Raw genomic sequence first — 20,334 nt, 5'->3', positions numbered from 1 at the left:
TGAAAGGGGGCCAGGACAGAGGGGATGTGAAAGTATATGCAAATGAGTATGTGAACGGAGATGTGCCAGAGGTGGGACTCAGATGTGAGAGAATGAGAATGACTGAGTCTGTGTTGACTGAACAGGGAAGTCATTCTGACTGGGAGTTTTTAGAGTTAATAGATATGAGAACCAAGACATCGAGTTAACTACAGGTTGGGATACTCCAGCAAAAGAAATAAGAGATACAGAATAATATTATGTATAATAATAATAAGCTGAATAATATGTGAACCCCCCCCCATTACTGGGAAATCCCTCAACAGAGTCTAATTGTTTTATTTGAAATTTTAGGGATGTCTTCTGATACTCAGAAAATACTAATTACTACTGGATATGTAATATTTTATGGATCTCTACTTCCTACAGGCATCTCTGTTTTCATATTCCCCAAGAAAGACAGATAATCCCAAATTTACTTCAGTTCCTAACCAACAAAAATGGCATTCTGGGATCACACTGCTTAGATTTACTTTATCATTTCATTTCATCCTCCCTATTGAGAGCAGTGAGATGTAAGTTCCAAAGGGAAAAAAAAAAGTTGTCTGTATTGGTCACTGTAAAGGCGCCTGGGGTGGCTCAGTCGCTAAGCATCTGCCTTCGACATAGGTCATGATCCCAGGATCCTGGGATCAAGCCCCCGAATCAGGCTCCCTGCTCAGTGGGAAGCCTGCTTCTCCTTCTCCCACTCCCCCAGCTTGTGTTCTCTCTCTCGCTGTCTCTTTGTCAAATAAATAAATATCATCTATATTGGTCACTGTAGTATCCTGAGCACTTAGAACTCACAGAACTGCCTCGTACATAGTAGGTTCTCACTAAATATTTGATAAATTAATGAATGAACCAAAAGATCGTAATGATGAAGCTAATTGTTTCTAAATCCACATGCTTACCTAAGAAGAAAAGTTTGCCTAATAGGTCAGTGACAAGGACTTTTCGAATGAGACCGAGTAACAAGTTTTCCAAACTATAGCACGTGATCGCCAAGTGAAATTGTATACTTATGCAAAGAATGCTTACTAGATTTATACTTATTTACAAGTAGATTTCATGTTCATATCCGACTTCTGTTTAAAATTTGCTTTGCAGTGTATACTCCTTTGCTAAATAAATGCCATCCTGGTTTAATGCTCTACTGTAGCACACATGGCAGTAGTAACAGGAGTTTCTGTTTGCTTAATTTATCAGAGTATATAATAAGATCTTCAATCTATATAGCAAGCTAAGAATTGAAATGTAATTTCCTCATTAATTGATATTCTTAGGAAACATATAAAATTTATTAACAGTTCTTTAAAATTGTCCAGTATGGGATTTTTAAAAAAAGAGAATATAATTTTATTAGTATGCCCTTCTATAAGTAATTCAATGACTGAACATAATAAAAGATTTGGGTTCTGGTACCAGCATTCTCCTAAACAAGATTTATGATCACTGGCAGACATTTAAAGTTTCCAGGTCTTAGGACACAAATTGGTCTTCATGACTTAACACTGAAGGAATATTGAATGGTACCTAAGCCACTCTCCAGAGGTGCCAGCCCTCCCCTCGCTAACATTTGTCAAGAGAAGAGCACACTATGAGAGGCTTTTGGAATTTTAGCATTCCCTTCAGTGGCTTACCCTCAGTCTATACTGTCAAATAATGGAGGTAGACTAGTTGGGTCTAGAACAATGCCAAAAATAGAAATATAATGTGAGCTACAAATGTGATTCATACATATAATCTTAAATGTTCCAGTAGCACATTTAAAAAAGTAAAAAAATAAAAAAGGTAAAATTAATTTTAATAATGTATTTTATTTGGCCCAATATATCCAAAATAATATTTCAATAAGTAAAGAATTTAACAATTATTAGTGAGATATTTTACATTTTTATACCAAATATTCAAAATCCAATGTATATTTTACACCTACAACACAAGGCATTTCCCACTAGCGACATCTCCAATGTGGCCAGAGGCTACCATAGAATACAGGCTCAATCAAGAAGATAGCACATTGTGGTCTTGAATGTTCTAGAAACCTAAGTACACACAAGATTGAGATAAGGAGTCCTGGTCCATTTAATAGGTCTGGAGTCAAGGTAGCTGAGTAGTAGACAACCCTTTGTCAATGTCAGCATCCATCAACAAAGGAAATAATCCAGAAGAGGTTTTTATAAGAGACCAAGATTTAACACATACTCATACACCTCTAAACAAATTACAAGATTCCATACCAACTCACAAAGACATACTTATTCAACAGATGCTGATTGAACCTCTACTCCATATCGGGCATTAGGGTTGCTATTGGGGCAAACTAAACAATCTTCTGCACAATAGACACATGGATCTTACAATCAACTGTGTAGAGACAGACATAATAAAAAGAGAAAACAAACTTAAAAAAATTACATATAGTGGTAAGTGCCGTGAAGAAATAAACACTGTAGAGATCCAAAGGGACACATGCAACTGAATGTTTATAGCAGCAATGTCCACAGTAGCCAAACTATGGAAAGAACCTAGATGTCCATCAACAGATGAATAGATAAAGAAGATGTGGTATATACATACAATGGAATACTATGCAGCCATCAAAAGAAATGAAATCTTGCCATTTGCAACGATGTGGATGGAACTAGAGGGTATTATGGTGAGCAAAATAAGTCAATCAGAGAAAGACAATTATCATATGATCTCCCTGATATGAAGAATTTGAGAGGCAACGTGGAGGGTTTGGGGGGTAGGGAAGGAAAAAATGAAACAAGATGGGATCAGGAGGGAGACAAACCATAAGAGACTCTTAATCTCACAAAACAAACTGAGGGTTGCTGGGGGGAGGGGCGTAGGGCGAGGGTGGTTGGGTTATGGACATTGGGGAAAGGTATGTGCTATGGTGAATGCTGTGAAGTGTGTAAACCTGGCGATTCACAGACCTGTACCCCTGGGGCTAATAATCCATTATATGTTAATAAAAATAACTTTTTTTTTAAAATAAACACTGTAGAGTGATAAATACTGCAGTGTATGGAGACAGGGACCTTCCTATATAAAGAGATAAAGAAAAGAAAGACTTCTGTGAAAAGGTAACAATTGAGCTGAGACTTCAAGAATGAGGAGCAGTTAGGTAGATAGTAATGAACTAGCTAAAGACAAGATGGAAAGAAACTTAGTTAGAGGGAGTAATATATGAGTCCACTAAGACTACAAATATTCCATTCATAACAGGAAAGAGGTCTGGAAGAAAATAACTTCAATAACCTAAAGTTCATATATAATATGACAAGTAAAAACAATTGAGACAAAAAGAAAATCATTTTATATAGTAATCAAGTGATTCTGGCATGAATAGCACCCACCCCGACCCCCACCACCAATTAAGTGAAAATAATTTGTACATATAGATAAATACCTCTGTGTGGCCTCAAAATTAAGAATGAAATTGTCTAAACAGATGTGGATACCACATAGGAGTTTGACCGTAATAGAACAATGCATACAAGACCTATCGGCCCTCCGCAAAAAGGCCCAAAGCTTTTCATCACAGCCTGAGAAGTCAGTCTAATTGCCTGAGAATGGTTTAGTGTGGACTGATGAAAAAGCAATATGCACTGGAGTCATGAGTTATTGGTTGTCATATGACTAATTTATCAATATTATAAAAAAGATGTGATGTCTGCATATCTTGTGTGTGTGTGTGTGTGTGTGTGTGTGTGTGTGTGTGTGCGGGTGAGATGTTTGCATATCTTCAAGAAAAAGAAATTAAGGGAGGTCAAAACCTGCTGAGACCAGATTTTATGTGAGCAGTGTATGTAGTTATTTTTAAAAATTTAAGTGCAACTTTAAATCATTTAATTTAGCAAGGATTAGGACAGTGGGATATGGTGAAAGGACACTACATTGGCAGTTGGGAGACCAACATCTACTCTTGGCTCTGCCATCATCCAGTTACATGACTTTTAACAATTTCCTCAACCTCTCCGAGCCCTTCTGCTTCATCTGTACCATAAAAGTGATGTGTTAGGGGCGCCTGGGTGGCTCAGTAGGTTAAAGCCTCTGCCTTCGGCTCAGGTCATGATCCCGGGGTTCTGGGATCGAGCCCCGCATCCGGCTTTCTGCTCAGCGGGGAGCCTGCTGCCTCCTCTCTCTCCCTCTCTCTGCCTGCCTCTGCCTACTTGTGATCTCTCTGTCAAATAAATAAAATCTTAAAAAAAAAAAAAAAAGTGATGTGTTAGATACACTCACAACCAGAATGATTGCAGCCAAGCAACAGATCATGGGCCAGTTGTATTTTCCAAGAACTTGTCATCCTTAATAGTTCTAGATTTGCAAGGTAAAAGTTATTTTCAGATTAAATAATGATGGACCTCAATACACAAAGTGGCAAACCCCAGTCAGATTCCTGATAAAGCAAATAACACTACAAAGGGACGGCACAGTCTATCGATGTGACACAAATTCAGAAATCCAATTCTTATTCCTGGTCTTACCGAGATTCTGGATTTCCCTAAACATATGCCACCCTGTGCCCCATGTACCCATTTGCAAAATGGTCATGGTCTTTGTTCTCCAAGAGCAGTAGTTTTGAAATTTCTGGGTATAGTAGTATCACTAGAGAATTCTGAATACCACTGTGGATCTGGGGAAGACTTGAGAATCTGCATTTTAATAATCACAACAGCTGATCTTGTTGCAAATGGTCCACAGAGCACATGCTGAGAAATACTGCCTTGAGCCATGGAAAATAACTCTAAGCCATTGGGGAAGAAGAACTCCTGTGAAACGCAAAGCCTTGTTATTAATTGTGAAATAAAGCCTATGAATAACAATGAAATTAACATCAATAAAGAACATTTTTTATTAATATTAACATCATCATCATCATCATCATCATCCGAACATTTATAGAACACAGTAACCAGGCACTGTACTACGGATCTGAGAGGGGTGAGCTCTTTTAGTCTTCCTTAGGGAACTGAGTTTGATACTGTTTCCATTTTACAGATGGGGAAACAAAACAAACAAAGAATTGCCCTAAGAAATGCAGCCGTCTGGTTCCAGAGATCATACTTTTAATCCCCAGTGGTTCTCACTGATGTGCACTAGATTCACCTGGAGAGCTTTTGTCAAAGCTCAAATCAGTGGCCATACCCGCCACAGAATTGCCAATTCAGTAGGTCTGGAGAATTTGCATTCCTAACAAGTTCCCCAGAGATGCTGCTACTGCTGGTCCGGGAGTCACTCTTTGAGAACCACAGCTCTGCACGGTACTTCTCCTCAGTGTGATCTGTCACATCCACCTGCTTCCCCTCTCCGTTGTATTTCACATGGGAAAAGAAGAAAGTCAACATGAATGGATGAAAATATGCCTGAAATCTGCTCAGGGGAAAAAAAAAAAAAAAAAAAAACCCAACTCTCTGATTTTCTATTTCCGGCTTAGAAAGTTTACCCAAGATGTTTATGTTTTTTACTTCACAGTTTATTCTCATCTGCCTCCAGTTTACCCTTAAAACTCTTACTCCCTGTCAGCATCACTTCTAAAAACGTTCCTGTTCTTTCGGGAGTCATCTCCTCTTCTTTCCACTATAAAGTCATGACTTGGGCTGTTCTCTCTTTCCCAATAAAGTACATCTTTTTTAAGTACTGGTAAACAGTATCCGAGTCCCTGAGGCTTTGGCCCAAACTGCTAGTTTCCCCTAATCTTCCATGCCTCCATGCACACAAAATGGTTCTGTAAACCTAAAGACACCTGAAGAACTGTCTGACCACAAGGGAAGAGAACACCAGGAAATGGCATTTATGTAGGAAAATCCTGAGTGTGTGAAGGCAAAGTATTTCCTTTAATGGCTTTCCAGGTCTCTGAACAAACATCCAACAATGCTGGAAAGAACTAGTACAGCATTTACAAAAAACAAACAAACAAACAAACAAAAACCACTAAATTACTGAAAGCCCAATTCTATTTAATAGAAGGATTGGCTCCCTTTCTCATTAAGAAGTAAGAACAACTCAAGAATTTGAAACAAAATTTACTGGAAAAGGAGCTTTGTGGATAGAAAGAGATGGGAAATGGACTATTTTCTCTTTGCTGAGTTTTGTCTGCTTCCCTTCTTGGAGGGAAGCTCCCATGCCACAGCTATGTGTGTGTTATGATAGTCTATGATAGTGTTTTCATCAGCACATTATCTTGAGCATAACAAAGGTTTACTCCATGTCCAGTTTGGGACTTGGCTCTCCATCTTAATGCAGCAGCTTTTGAAAGTTGGGAACTTCAAGTGCCCAGGACCACATCCACAATGCATGTTGTAGACACATAAGAGATACGGACTGATGGCAATTCTCCACTGAAGAAGAGCAGAAACTTGTAAACCCAAACAACCTTATAAAGAACAAGTTTATCAAAAAGAAGACTCATACCCGTAAACACAGAGGACAAACTAATGGTTGCCACCAGGAAGGGGTTGGGGATGTGGGCGAAATGAATGAAGAGGAGTGGGAGATGGAGGCTCCCAGTTATGGAATGAATAAATCACAGGAATAAAAGGCACAGCATGAGGAATATAATGAATGATATTATAATAGCATGGCATGGTGGCAATGGTAGCTTCCCTTGTGGTGAGCATAGAGCATGGCATGGTGGCAATGGTAGCTTCCCTTGTGGTGAGCATAGAGCATGGCATGGTGGCAATGGTAGCTTCCCTTGTGGTGAGCATAGAGCATGGCGTGGTGGCAATGGTAGCTTCCCTTGTGGTGAGCATAGAGCATGGCGTGGTGGCAATGGTAGCTTCCCTTGTGGTGAGCATAGAGCATGGCATGGTGGCAATGGTAGCTTCCCTTGTGGTGAGCATAGAGCATGGCGTGGTGGCAATGGTAGCTTCCCTTGTGGTGAGCATAGAGCATAATGTATAAAGAAGTCAAGTCATTATGTTGCACACCTGAAACTAATGTAACATTGTGCATCAACTACATTCAAATAAAAAAAAAACTTAATAAAAAAAGAAGTTTAAAAAAAAAACAAGTTTACAATAATATTATGTCACTTGTTAAAGTTTACCTATTTTTAAAAAGGTGGGGGAAGTTAATCCTGTAATGTTGATATTGTTGGAATTTCAGATACCTGGATTATGGGAAAAAATAAAATAAGGAGACCTAACACAAAAAGATATTGCAACAAAATGTAGTGGAAGAAGAAGAAGAAGAGTATCGCTACCCTTATTCTGAGGGAAATAACTTCAGGCTAAGATAATGACAAACCTAAGCATGAGTTCAGGCACAAAACAGTCTTGCAAATGTCCCATATCACTGCTGTGATACAGAAGTCTGAATCCTGTGCCATATAAACATTGTTTCTAGTTGTCATTTTGAGGTATTCTTTGGAATACATAGCCTCAAGGAAAATTTGCCTGGTCTTTACCAACAGCTCACTATTCAGACACGTAAGAATTTCAAAGAAATTTTGGCACAAGAAGCTTCCAGCTTCTTTTGTTCCCTGTGTCAATAAATGTTCTTCGGTAATGGGTCTGACTTCAAGTATACGTGGCCATCACGTATCACAGCGTCTGGGAAGAAATGGGTTCTTCATGAGCACTCTGCAGAAATGAGTTCTTATATACTGCATAGAAAAAAGCAGACTAGAGAACAGAAGGCTAAAAAGAGAAACAATTTTCAAGAATCTGCTGTATCATGAGTACCAAATGTGACGGAAAGGAGCTGTTTCGACTGTTTGTTTTTGTATCTCAAGTCAGATATTCTAGAGAAAAAAGTTAAAATTTAATTAAATTCACGAAAGAAATAAGACTGTAACAAGAAAGCTTTTCTGAATGTCGAGGTTATCTTTAATTGAGATGGATTAACCAAGAACTGAAGCGAATCTCTTTCCTTGAAGAATAATTTGTGATCTTTGGTAGAAACTATATGCATGTAGCAAAAATGAGTTATACTTATTTATATTCCTCCTGGATTGGACAAACCAATAGATCATTGGGATCTATTTCTTCCCTACGGTTCTTTGATAGACTGAGATTACTGACAGACTCACGTAAGTGAGACTGTTAGGTCACAAACAAGAAAATTAGTACATACATATTTAACGCAAATACTTCTCTTAGGCATCAAAATCCTGTCCCTTTTTGCTACCATCCCTCTTGTACTGCATTACTCAACCTGGCATTCAAGACCATTTATAAATTTTAATTCCCCAACCCACCAGCCTGCCACTACCTTTTGGAGTCCCTACATTTGGCCACAGCTATGTTTACATTCTTCCTTTTTCAGTACTTTGCATACTCCAGTTCTATGCCCGCATTTATAAAAGCTAACCCTATTTATTGAGAAGACTTCTATAAATATGTCTCCTTTAAAGTCTTAAATACTACCAATTTCTGAATGCAAATTCCTCCTAGAAGGCATACGAATGGCTAAAGAGTGCATGAAAAGAGGCTCAACACCATTCGTCTTTAGAGAGTGAAAATTTAAACCACGAGGTACCATTACAGACCCACTGGAAGGAATATAATAAATAAAGCACACAATTAACAACTGTTGGTGAGGCTGGGAAAGAACAGGAGGCTTCCTGCATTGCTGGTGGGAATGAAAAGTGGCATGGTCACGTTGGAAAACAGATTATCACTGTCTCAAAAAAGCAAAAAATAAACTACCATATGACCCAACAATTGTACTCGTAAGTATTTACCCAAAAGACATGAAAGTACATGTCCACACAAAGACATGCACATGAATGTCCATTCATCATAGCCAAAATCTAGAAATGACCTACCAGTACATCAGCTTGTAAATGGATAGACACGATGTGGTACATCCATATAATAGAATGGTACATATACTATAGTACATATAATAGAGTGATACATCCACTGCCTGGGTGGGTCAGTGGGTTAAGCCTCTGCCTTTGGCTCGGGTCATGATCTCAGGGTCCTGGGATCGAGCCCCGCATCGGGCTCTGCTCAGCAGGGAGCCTGCTTCCTCTCTCACTCTGCCTGCCTCTCTGCCTACTTGTGATCTCTCTCTGCCAAATAAATAAATAATATCTTTTAAAAAAAATAGAATACTCTTCAGCCATAAAAATTAAATCCACAAACCTCTGACCCAGACTTTGTCATGCATAAAGCTCAAAACATCACACTAAGTGAAAGCAACTAGACACAAGAGACCAGCTATTGTGTTTATATGAAATGTCCAGAAAAGACAGATTTATAGAGAAAAAAGGTAGATTGTTGGTTGCCTGGGCCTGATAATGGGAGCAAGAACCAGCAGTAAACTGGCATAGGGGATGAAAATGCCCTAAAACTGGTGGTAATAGCTGTAGCACTAGTACCTTACTTGAAATCATTGAACTGTGCACTTAAGTGGGTGATATGTAAAATGTACTTCAGTAACGTTTGTTTAAAGGAAAAAAAAAAAAGAACTACTAATTCTAGGTATTCTCCATAATTAACTTGATTTTCTAGAATCATCCTTTGAGTCTACCTAGTATCATCTTAGTTCGTATGAACCCATTTCCTATTAATGATATTACATTTGCTGATTTAATGTTATTTCTGAACATTAATCTGGACAATTGAAGAAGTTTGGGGTAGCTTCCTCATCTGAATTATTTATGATTTTATTTTATTTAACATTAAAAAAATATCTGTTGGGTATTGGGGCATGGGGGGCCACTATGTGCTAGACATCATTCTAGAAAAAAGTGATACTGCAGTAAACAAATCAAGTCTCTGTGATCACAGGGCCTACATTCCAGAAAGGAGACCAACAATAAACAAATGAAAAATAATATAATGTAATTGTATAATAAGTATAATTTTATAGTAGGTATTATAAGGAAAAGTAAAGTAGGATAAGGAGTTATAGACAGATTGTTGGTCAGGGAAAGCAACTGATTAAGTGGCGCTGAGTAGAAATATGAATGATGGGAAGGTGTGATACATGGAAAGACTCAGAGGAACAAATTTCCCAACTGAATATAAGGATCACGAAAGCCCTCCAAGAGGATCAAATCTGGTCTGCCCAGAAAGAGCAAAAATGACTGCAGACAGAGACTTAAGAAAGAGGTGGGGGGTGAGGCAGAGAGAAGGCAATGCTCAAATCACATAGTGCTTTGGGAGACTATGACAATGAGTTCTGATTTTATTGTAAGGACAATGGGAAGTCACGAGGATTTGACAGGAAGGACAAAATCCTGGGGACTGCTATGCAGACTGAAGGAGGAGGGTATGAGCGGAAGCACAGAGACAAGGTAGGCAGCTACTGCAATAGTCAAAATATGAGAGTCTGGTGGTTTGGACTGGAAGTAGACAGGGACAGCAGAATGATAATGGTCAAAATGGTTAAAAACTGTTGAATTCAGGACTGTAATTTTCTGAAGGTAAGAATGTTGCCCATTAATAGCCTGTGGTAGATGCAAAGAAGGCTTTCTTTTTTTTTTTTTATAAGTAAGATTTTCTTAATGGAGGAATGTTAACATATAAAACCATTTGTGCCAACTCCATTTGAGAGTAGAATCCTAAATTTAGATTTTAAAGTATTTATTTTTTGAAAAACCACTCTTCCTACTTATTCTTAGAAAGTACTTTTATCCCAATTGAAAAATGAGCAGAAGACATGATCAGAAATTTCAAAGCAAAAGAAACATATGTAGCCAGTTAACATATGAATCCCATTAGTGAGTATGGAAATGCAAATCAAAACACAATGAGGTACAAATTAAATCCACAAAAATTAAAAAGTCCAAAAAGGCAAGTTATTGGATGTGGAGAGGATGGAAGAGATGTGAATTTCCAAGATCTCTTATGCAGTGTTGCTGGAAATGTAAATTCGTAGGACTGTTTTTGGAAAACAATTTAGCATCACCTTGTAATGTCAAAATTCACCTACTCTATGATCTAGCACTTCCACTCTTGATATAGGCACAAAAGAAATTCTGGCACATGTATGCCTTGTGATATGCACAAGAATGTTAATAACATTACTGTTTAAATAGTTAAAAACCTTGAAAAGCCTAAATGCTCATCAACAGAACAGGTGAATTAACTGTGGTCTGCTCACACAGATGAAAGCAAGGACCTTATGAACACAGGATTCAGAGAGATGGCTGAGCACTTTGGGTGGGGTGAGGTATGAGAAGGGCACCGGGTGCTAGGCTCAAGAACACCGAGGCTTATCTAAAATAATTAAACTAGGGGCACCTGTGTGGCTCAGTGGGTTAAGCCTCTGCCTTTGGCTCAGGTCGTGATCCCATGATCCCTGGGATCGAGTCCTGCATTGGGCTCTCTGCTCAGCAGGGAGTCTGCTTCCCTCTCTCTCTCTGTCTGCCTCTCTGCCTACTTGTGATCTCTGTCTGTCCCACAAATAAATAAATAAAACTTAAAAAAATAAAATAATTAAACTAGATAGATCACATATTGGTCAATGATGAAAGGGTATTGAACAAAGGATTATGCCAAATCCAAGGTCCTGAAGTCAATCAAAGGAACAAAAGAAAGGAAAGGGAAGGGACCAGAAAGGGTGGGAATCACTATGAACTCGTCCTACTTCTATAGCCCAGTCCCCAAATGAATGACCCTCATGAGCCGTAAGAAACTCTCATCCTTTGCAATTCATCGAGGTGACAAATCCAGCAAAGCAATGGTGTAAATGTTTCAGTCGGTGCCAACGTTTCACTCCTCCAGACTAACACAGTCCGCTTTTGTTCCCAATGCCAAAAATCCACTGGTGGCAAGTCTCGGTGCTCAGACAGGCCTCCTGATTTGAAATCGGGCAGGGTTTTCAGTGCCTGCCTTCAAGTAGACCTGCGTATTAATTAAGGTTGTTATTCACACTCTGCTGAGCCGTCATCTTTGATGGCAGTCCACTTCAGGCTGAAGTTTGATTTTACTTTCTGAGGATCAAGTCCTTTCTTCCCTTCCCTATCTGTCTCTAAACGTGGAGCATCTGTATCCAGAGCACTATTTCTAGGCCTCCGATGTGTCTCCTCAAAGACTGGCTGACCCACTTTCCAGATGGAGCCAACATCATCCTCTATCTGATCCATAAATCATGAACAGAAGGCTGAGGAAATGAGAAGCTGTGTACCCACTGGGAGAGGAGCGAAGCTTCCAGCATGGGGTCTACAGCAAGATCACAGCCCCACAACCTAATTCTCCAGAAAGCCGGTTTTGATCAATGACAGAACAACCTGGTTCCAGATGAAATTATCCCAGATTTTTAAACATAAATGAACAGTCATATTGAAAGTCGGTAAGATTTACCACAGATTTAATCTGCCATATTTAATGCTATGTAGTATGGTAATTATGGCCCCTGAAACTAGGTAGCAATAGTAAGGCATTCACATATTTGACAATAATAGCTATTTCTGGGATTCCCTCAGACAAAAGATGGGAAAGAGAAAAGATAAAGTTTAGGAGCTCCTCTCCTGCCAGAAAGACATGGGCAGTGTTCCAGTCGTCCTTCCCTGGAAAGGATTTAAGGTGTGAGCTCAGGGAATAAGTACCTGAAACCAAGTACCTCCCCTAGTACTGGGCTCTTTAGTCCTCTTGGAAGAAGAAAATAGCCAGATACCCCCACAGAGGCTGATTTCAGTGTTTACAAGTCAAAGTATCAGGTCAGATCTGTCTCTGATAATAAGTGGAGAGCAGCCCTGGGGGGGGGGGGGGTTCTTTAAGCATCAGGAAACTGTGGGAAGCAGGCTGCTTTCTAGAGAGAGATGGTGAAGACAGCTAGATCCATAAGCAAAACAGCCGTATTTTCAGTAGAATGAAATAACATTGAGTACTGATAATTTCTTAAAACTACACATCTTACTACTTAACTCATTCCCAAGTAAGTTAGGAATAAAAGTGAGAAAGAACACCTAAATAGAGGCAGAGAATTCTAGACTTCTTACAACTATTTCTTCATCATCAACACATTCGTCTTTAAAATTGACCTGGAAGACATGCAAAGGGTTAGTTCTCAGAAAAAGATGGCCAGGAACTGCATTATTTATCCCCAAAGATATAGATGTAGTGAAAAGAAGGGCCATATGAACCCCAATGTTCACAGGTTCTCCAAACCGTAGAAAGAACCAAGATGCCCTTCAACAGACGAATGGATAAAGAGGATGTGGTCCGTATACACTATGGAGTATTATGCCTCCATCAGAAAGGATGAATACCCAACTTTTGTATCAACATGGATGGGACTGGAGGAGATTATGCTGAGTGAAATAAGCTGAGAGAGTCAATTATCATATGGTTTCACTTATTTGTGGAGCATAAGGAATAACATGGAGGATATTGGGAGATGGAGAGGAGAAGTGAGTTGGGGGAAATCAGAGGGGGAGAAGAACCATGAGAGAATGTGGACTCTGAGAAACAAACTGAGGGTTTTGGTAGGGTGGGGGGATGGGTGAGCCTGGTGGTGGGTATTAAGGGGGGGCATGTAGTGCATGGAGCACTGGGTGTGGTGCGTAAACATTGAATCTTTGAACACTGAAAAAATAAAATAAATTTAAAAAACAAAACAAAAGATGGCCAGGAAAAGGGCTCTACATTGCCAAATGACTTCTGAATTGGGGAATTCTTAAAAACCAGCACAGAGACAGAGTTTCCTACAAATTATGAGGCTGCTTTTGCCTCCAGTTCACTGGTTTTGTTATTACGGCATCTATTCCAGAAGCTGGGTTTACCCATCCTCACGCCCACTCCCTCTCAGGATGAGGGCAGACTTGGAACCAGAACCAGGAGAGAACTGAGCTGCTGTGCGAAGGGGTAGATTTTTTTTAAGCATGAAGAGTGAAGAGGATTAAAAAAAAAAATTCCTGTCTCTGCGTAATGTACCCACCTAAATTTCTTTTTTAGATTCTTCTTCCTTATTTTAACTTGTCATTTGAACAGCTGAAGAAAAAATATGGGCCCAGGATCTCCCTCTCAGTGAGAGAAGTGCCTCCTCCTCTCCCACAACATCCTCACCAAAACAAATCAATTATAATAGTTTCCAATCAAAAGTTAGGAAGAAATCAGAGGGGAGATGGAAGAGAAGTAACGTTGACTAGGTGGATAAGCCTGGCCACTCTAGATCTTTCTAAGATCTCTAAGTTATCTCTCATTAGCTATCAATTCCTGGTTGTGTTTGACTCCTGTGGGTTTTTTTCCCCCTCTTACTACAGGAATGGTAAGGCATTAAAGTTTACGGTGGGAGCCAAGAGGGAACTGGCCATGCAACAGCCTGGAAGCCTTCAGGCTCTATTCCAAGTCATAAGAATGGAAGAAGTCCTTGCATGATCAGAAGAGCCACATGTGCATGAAGGTCAAAGTTCTGAAGTAACAATGAGTATGTAGGACTTGGGGGGTTTTCCTTCCTACACGGGTGGTCCCCTGAGGAACCTCCTTCAGTTGGGCTGAATTTACAGATTCTGGCCATGACCACATTCTCTGTGACCAAAACTGACTAATATCTCCCATTGCCATCAGACAGCTCTGAAGTGGCAGACAAGAGCGCCATCTGTGACTAAGCCAGACATGTGTCCTGTGGGTCTGAGCTGGGCAGATCTCCCTTGGCAACTCAGAAATGCCTCAGGGGAAACCGCAACCCTGTAAGGTCGCCGGAGTAGGCAGCGATCCGCAGGCTTCCATCCTGAACCCTTAGTTCTGCTCCTGTCCTACACCAAGAGGGCCCTTTCTTGAGATGTGACCGTTGGGAAACAAGAGTCAAGCCGCTAATCACCTAGGTTTTGAAACTCCAAAGCTTTTTTGGTTTTGGTTTTTGTATCATCCCAAGAAAGAGTCTTTATAAACTCAGATGTAAATGGAATGTGGCTTTCCAATATTTTAGGAAACTAATTTTTACTCCAATATTTCATCTCAATCCTAAATTCAGCCTCAGACATTCTAGAAAGACCTACCAGTCTCCCACAGCAGACTGGACCTGGGTTCCAAGGCTTCACACAGTGACACACTGTGGGGCCTTTGTCTTCAGTCATCTGTTCACTCCACCTACCACCGAGGTACCCACTGTCCCAGATCCAGTGGCTCTCTGACACGTGCCAGAACATACATGGGTCGCGGGAATCTCTGCACCTTGCAGAGCTGAGCTCTGAGGTGCCTGTGATCTAGGATGCCAGTATGAGCAAAACAAAACAAGATTAAAAATAGGCTGACAAAAAATTAGGACATCCAGTTAAATTTGAATTTCAGATAAACAATACATAATGTTTTTCATGTACGTATGCTCTATGCTATTTTAGGACATACTTACACTAAAAAAATTATTCACTATGTGAATTTCAAATATAACTGGATGTCCTATATTTTATCTGGCAACCCTGTTATGATCCCCTCTGCCAATATTCCTCTCTGAGATCTCACTGCCTCACTGGGGTATCTCCAGTAAAAAGACCTGGGTCACTGTTGCTCTGGGATTATGAACTTTTTCTAATACTAGACCAGGGAGATTTTTTCTTCTGGGGAAATGCTGTTCTCACTGGGATTAAATTTTCTGAAACAAAGACTAGAACATTCTGCTGACGGTTCTGCTTTCTGTCACATACCTCCCTGAGGCAACGAATTATAGGCTACTCCCTTGACATGAAAATAGGGGAGAGGATTAGGTTCTCAAATTGTTTATCTGCACATCTTTTTTTTTTTATCTTGTTTTCTCTCTCCACTCTTCCCTCTTCCTTTTATCTCTGCTTTCTTTTGCCAATATCAAAAGAAGCTGTTCGAAAAATACATTTTTATTTATGTCAAGAGATTGGGCAATTCTGACAATGTAAGAGATTTATTAAAGCACAGTAAGACTGTTAGAATCCCAGAAAGTTCAAGTACCTTAAAGCGCACATACAAAGGAATAGGCAGCCGCACATCTCTCAAAAATCATTTTTCTAAATTTACATTTCAAGACTGTAGAATTTTTTCAGTAGATGTATGATCCCATTCTAACTCAAAAGATAGGTTACTAAGAAAACACATTGCTGCCCAACAACTGTATATACTTGTTTTAAAATATTTTTAATGTGCTTTATATGCACTTAATTGTTGACCAGATTATTTCAAGAAATTCTGGAATTCATACTAAGGAATGAATGAATGAGATGACTGCATAAAAATGTTTGTAAAAAGATGCTCTTTGCAGCATTACTTATGAAAAGAAAAGACCAATTTAAGTGTTCTTCAATCAAATATTGCTTAAATAAGATGTACCTTATAAAAGGTAAAATAATTACCTACTATGGCTATTAAACCTGATATTTCATCCATCATTATATCAGAGTTCCTAAAGTAAGGAAAATAAGTTAAAAGAGGTTAAGAGTGGAAAAGAAGATATGAAATTGTAGGCATGTACGACAAAATTCAAAATAATCTACAGTTTAATTATTTGAATTAATAAACTAAGTTTCACAAGGTTGGCAGATAGAAAGGCAATATGCAAAAATCAGTTGTATTTTATACCAATATAAATTTCCAGCAGCATCAGAAAAAGGAAAAAGATTTTTAAGCACTCTATGCAGAAAAGAGTAAAATACAATTTATTAAATTAGCCAAGATAATCTTGAAAAACAGCATGTCCCTAATATCAACACTCAGGATAAAGCTGCAGGAATTAAGATGCTGTGGTATTGGCTCACAGATTAACAAAGAGACCACTGGAATAGAACAGACTTCAAAAGGAGACCCACACATACAGTCACCTGGTCGATGACAAATTGTGGCACTGCAGCGACCTTTGTGGGAAGAGGACAATCTTTCCAACAAATGGTGCTGACTCAACTGTTCTACTCAGATTCACCTTCAGGACGGAGGCACTCATTCCTGGGTTGCTGGGGAAGTTGGCTGCTATTGGCTCTCAGGGGCATCTGTCTCTCTGGGATTTCCCCCTCAGTCAAAGAAAGCTGTTTTATCCAAGATTATACTCTCTCCCAGGGGGTATCACACATCCAATGACTGGTGGATGCAAAGGTCCAAGTCCTGGCTCTTTCCTAGATTGGTCTCTGAAGGATCATTCCAATTCAAGAGCTCCCCTTGGGGCTAGCTTAGGTCTGGAAGGCAAATGTATCACCCACAGACTAACATCTCCCTCCACCCAACCCTGCTTCCTCCGCTCCCTCTCAGGTTGTATCTGAGGGTTTTATCCCAGTAGAACTTCTGCACACAAATCTCAAATGCCCCAGGTTCAATATCCAGGCAATAGGACCTGGAACACGCTGGAAAAAAATTAACCTTGGCCCTACCTCATACTATACACGCAATCAGTTCCAGGTGAGAGTATAACTGAATGAGAGTAGTAAAACATAAAATTTTTTCTTTTTTTTTTTTAAAAGATTTTATTTATTTATTTGACAGAGAGTGATTATAAGTAGGCAGAGAGGCAGGCATTAGGGGTGGGGTGCGGGGAGGAGGAGGAAGCAGGGTCCCCACCGAGGAGGGAGCCCAATGCGGGGCTTGATCCCAGGATTCTGGGATCATGACCTGAGCCGAAGGCAGAGGCTTAACCCACTGAGCCACCCAGGAGTCCCAAAACGTAAAATTTCTAAGAGAATTTCTAATATAACGAGCCTCCGCAAAAACACTAACTATAAAGAAAGAGACTGATAATTGGACTGCCTTAAAATTAAGATCTTCTGTTTATCAGAGGATACCATTTAGAACAAAAAAGCAAGCCAGAGAGTAGAAGATATACACAATACCTATAGTCTACAAAGAGTTTGTATACAATACATTAAAAAAAAAAAAACTGAAAAATCAACATACAGACAGCCCAATAGAAAAAAAGGGAAAGAGGTGTGCCTGGGTGGCTCAGTGGGCTAAGCCTCTGCCCTGGGCTCAGGTCATGATCTCAGGGTCCTGGGATCGAGCCCCGCATCGGGCTCTCTGCTCATCGGGGAGCCTGTTTCCCTCTCTGTCTCTGCCTGCCTCTCTTCCTGCTTGTAATCTCTTTCTCAGTCTGTCAAATAAATAAATAAAATCTTCTACAAAATTAAAAAAAAAAAAAGGAAAGGGACTTGAACAGGTACTTTCTCCAAAAAAGATATCCAAATGCCCAGCAAACATACGACAGGGAATTCAAACTTATTAGTACTCAGGAAAATGCAAATTAAAATCACAATAAAATTCTCACCTGAAACCCATGGAAACGGCAAGACTGAGAGTAGTAGCGAGTGTTGGTGAAGTTGTAGAGCGCCTGGGATTTTCAGATAGAGCTGGAGGACATTTGTATAACATAATCTAATAAAACGGAGCACGTGCCTTTATATCGCTTGTAGTAATATCCCCAACAGAAATGAGTGTTCACATATACCAAAACACTTGCACACAAACATCCATAGCCGTATTATTCATAATAACAAAAAAAATTAGAGTAGTCCAAAGGCCTGTTAATTTTTATAGACAACGAAGAAAAAAAGAAAGCAGTGAAAATATAGTCGAAATAGCTGAGGCATAATATGGAAATGACTGAAAAGTAATGAGCTTCTGCTGATGCAGAGCACTGAGAAATTGGGACAGTGTTGAGTAAGAGAATTGTAGGAGGAAATAAATTTAAAATTTTAGAAACAGTGTCTCAGACAGCTAAGGAATAATCGGTACTTGATTTATTTGTAGAAATTCATACAATTCCTTTCCTCTAACTCAAGTGTTACACACACACACACACACACACACACACACAGAGCTTGTAAATAGAAACAAGCAGAATGCAGATAAGGTAGTAGATCCCTTATGTGAGGAGCTCCCTGTCAGATCTCTGCTCCTCTTAGTTGTGCAACATAGTAGCAGCCATACTGTGTACACTGCGGGCACTACTACCACCAGTGGCACCGAGCAGCTTTCCTGGGTGCAGGCCTACGACAGTAAATTGTACATGTCAACCTGGTGGGGCTACAGTGTCCAGATATTTGGGCAAACATTGTGGGGGTTATTTGTGGGAGGGCGTTGTTTGCTTGAGAGGGATATTTAAATTAACCCACTCCCAGGAGAGCAGACTGCCCTTCCTGAGATGGGCAGGCTACATCCCAGCACTTGAAGGTCTTAATAAAACAAAAGACTAACCTCTCTGGAGAAAGAAGGAATTCTGTCAGCAGACTGCCTCTGGAGTCCATCTACAACTCCTCCTTGAGTCTCTGGCCTGCTGGCTTATTCCGACAGATTTTGGACTCATCAAATTTCTATGGTTATGTGAGCCAATGCCTTAAAACAAATTCCTTAAAACAAATTCCTTGGGGCATATGGGTGGCTTCATCAGCTAAGCGTCTGCCTTCATCCTGGGTCATGATCCCAGCGTCCTGGGATCAAGGCCCACATCGGGCTTCCGGCTCAAAGGAGAGTCTGCTTTTCCCCCTGGCCCTCCCGCCGCTCATGCTCTCTCTCTCCCTCTCTGTCACTCTCTTTCTCAAATTAAAAGAAAAAAAAATTATTAAAAAATAATAAAAATTTTTTAAAAAATGAAACAAATCTCTCTTCTCATAAAACTTTATATATACATATATGTATATAAATATATACTTACATATGGAACATACGTATATATGTGATGTATACACACACACAAGTTCTTGGTTCTATTCTTCTGATAAAGCCTAATACAAGGTCTAATACTGGGAAAAATCAATTCCCTCACCTGGGTGAGCCTGGGATGAATATTACTGGCTTCGCTGCATCCCTAGCCCTAAGGCTGCCTGCCTGCTGGGTCAAGTTCATCTGTTCTTTCTGGAAATTCAGTCTTGAATGTACCCTCTCCTTCCGGTCTCTCAAACTCCCACCATTTCTTCTGTGTCTTCACAGGGACCAAATTGAAGACTATCTGCATTTTTTGCAAGACTCTGTATCTGTGCCAAGTTCCGGTGCCCTGCCATGCTTTTATGTCTGCTCTGACAGCCGCCTGGCTGTCCTCTGAGCAGGCTTGTCTCATCTCCAGTGTCCCCTGACACTCCAGTTTCTTCATGCTCCTCGTCCTTCCTTGGGTTTTTATTCAACAGTTTGAAACTCTCTAAAAACAAAACCCTTCTATTTAATATTGAAAGCATCTCAGATTTCAATTTTGTTGTTGTTATTGTTGTTTTGTTTTGTGGATTAATAGAACCACTTTCCCCCAGGTCAGCTCTGCTGGTGAGCCAGGCTGATATCTGAAGGTTACAGTTCCCTCCCTCTGGCTAGGTCCAAGAAATCCTTTCTGGTCATTAGGTTGATTCACTACCTGATCATTCTCTGGCCCAGAATCCCCCAAGGCCTTGTAAAAAACATAGTCTGTGGTTCCCACTCCCGGAGTTTTTGATTCATTAGGTCTGGGGTGGGGCCTGGGAATTTGAATTCCTAA

The 20,334-nt window shown here is 39.9% G+C and overlaps 1 long non-coding RNA gene across 1 annotated transcript in view; it reads left to right on the top strand.

The window, feature by feature from the left end:
• LOC116594351 overlaps nucleotides 1-20,044 on the top strand; it is a 48,527-nt gene extending 28,483 nt beyond the window's left edge. The window contains exon 4 of the long non-coding RNA XR_004287179.1: nucleotides 19,803-20,044. This is a non-coding gene — a long non-coding RNA (uncharacterized LOC116594351). The remainder of the gene's footprint in view (nucleotides 1-19,802) is intronic.
• Nucleotides 20,045-20,334: the final 290 nt, after the last annotated feature.

Source organism: Mustela erminea, chromosome 6 (assembly GCF_009829155.1).
Source record: "Mustela erminea isolate mMusErm1 chromosome 6, mMusErm1.Pri, whole genome shotgun sequence".
Taxonomy (NCBI): Eukaryota; Metazoa; Chordata; class Mammalia; order Carnivora; family Mustelidae; genus Mustela; species Mustela erminea.
The sequence above is the reverse complement of the archived record's forward strand: the minus strand, read 5'-3'. Positions and strand labels throughout refer to the sequence as shown.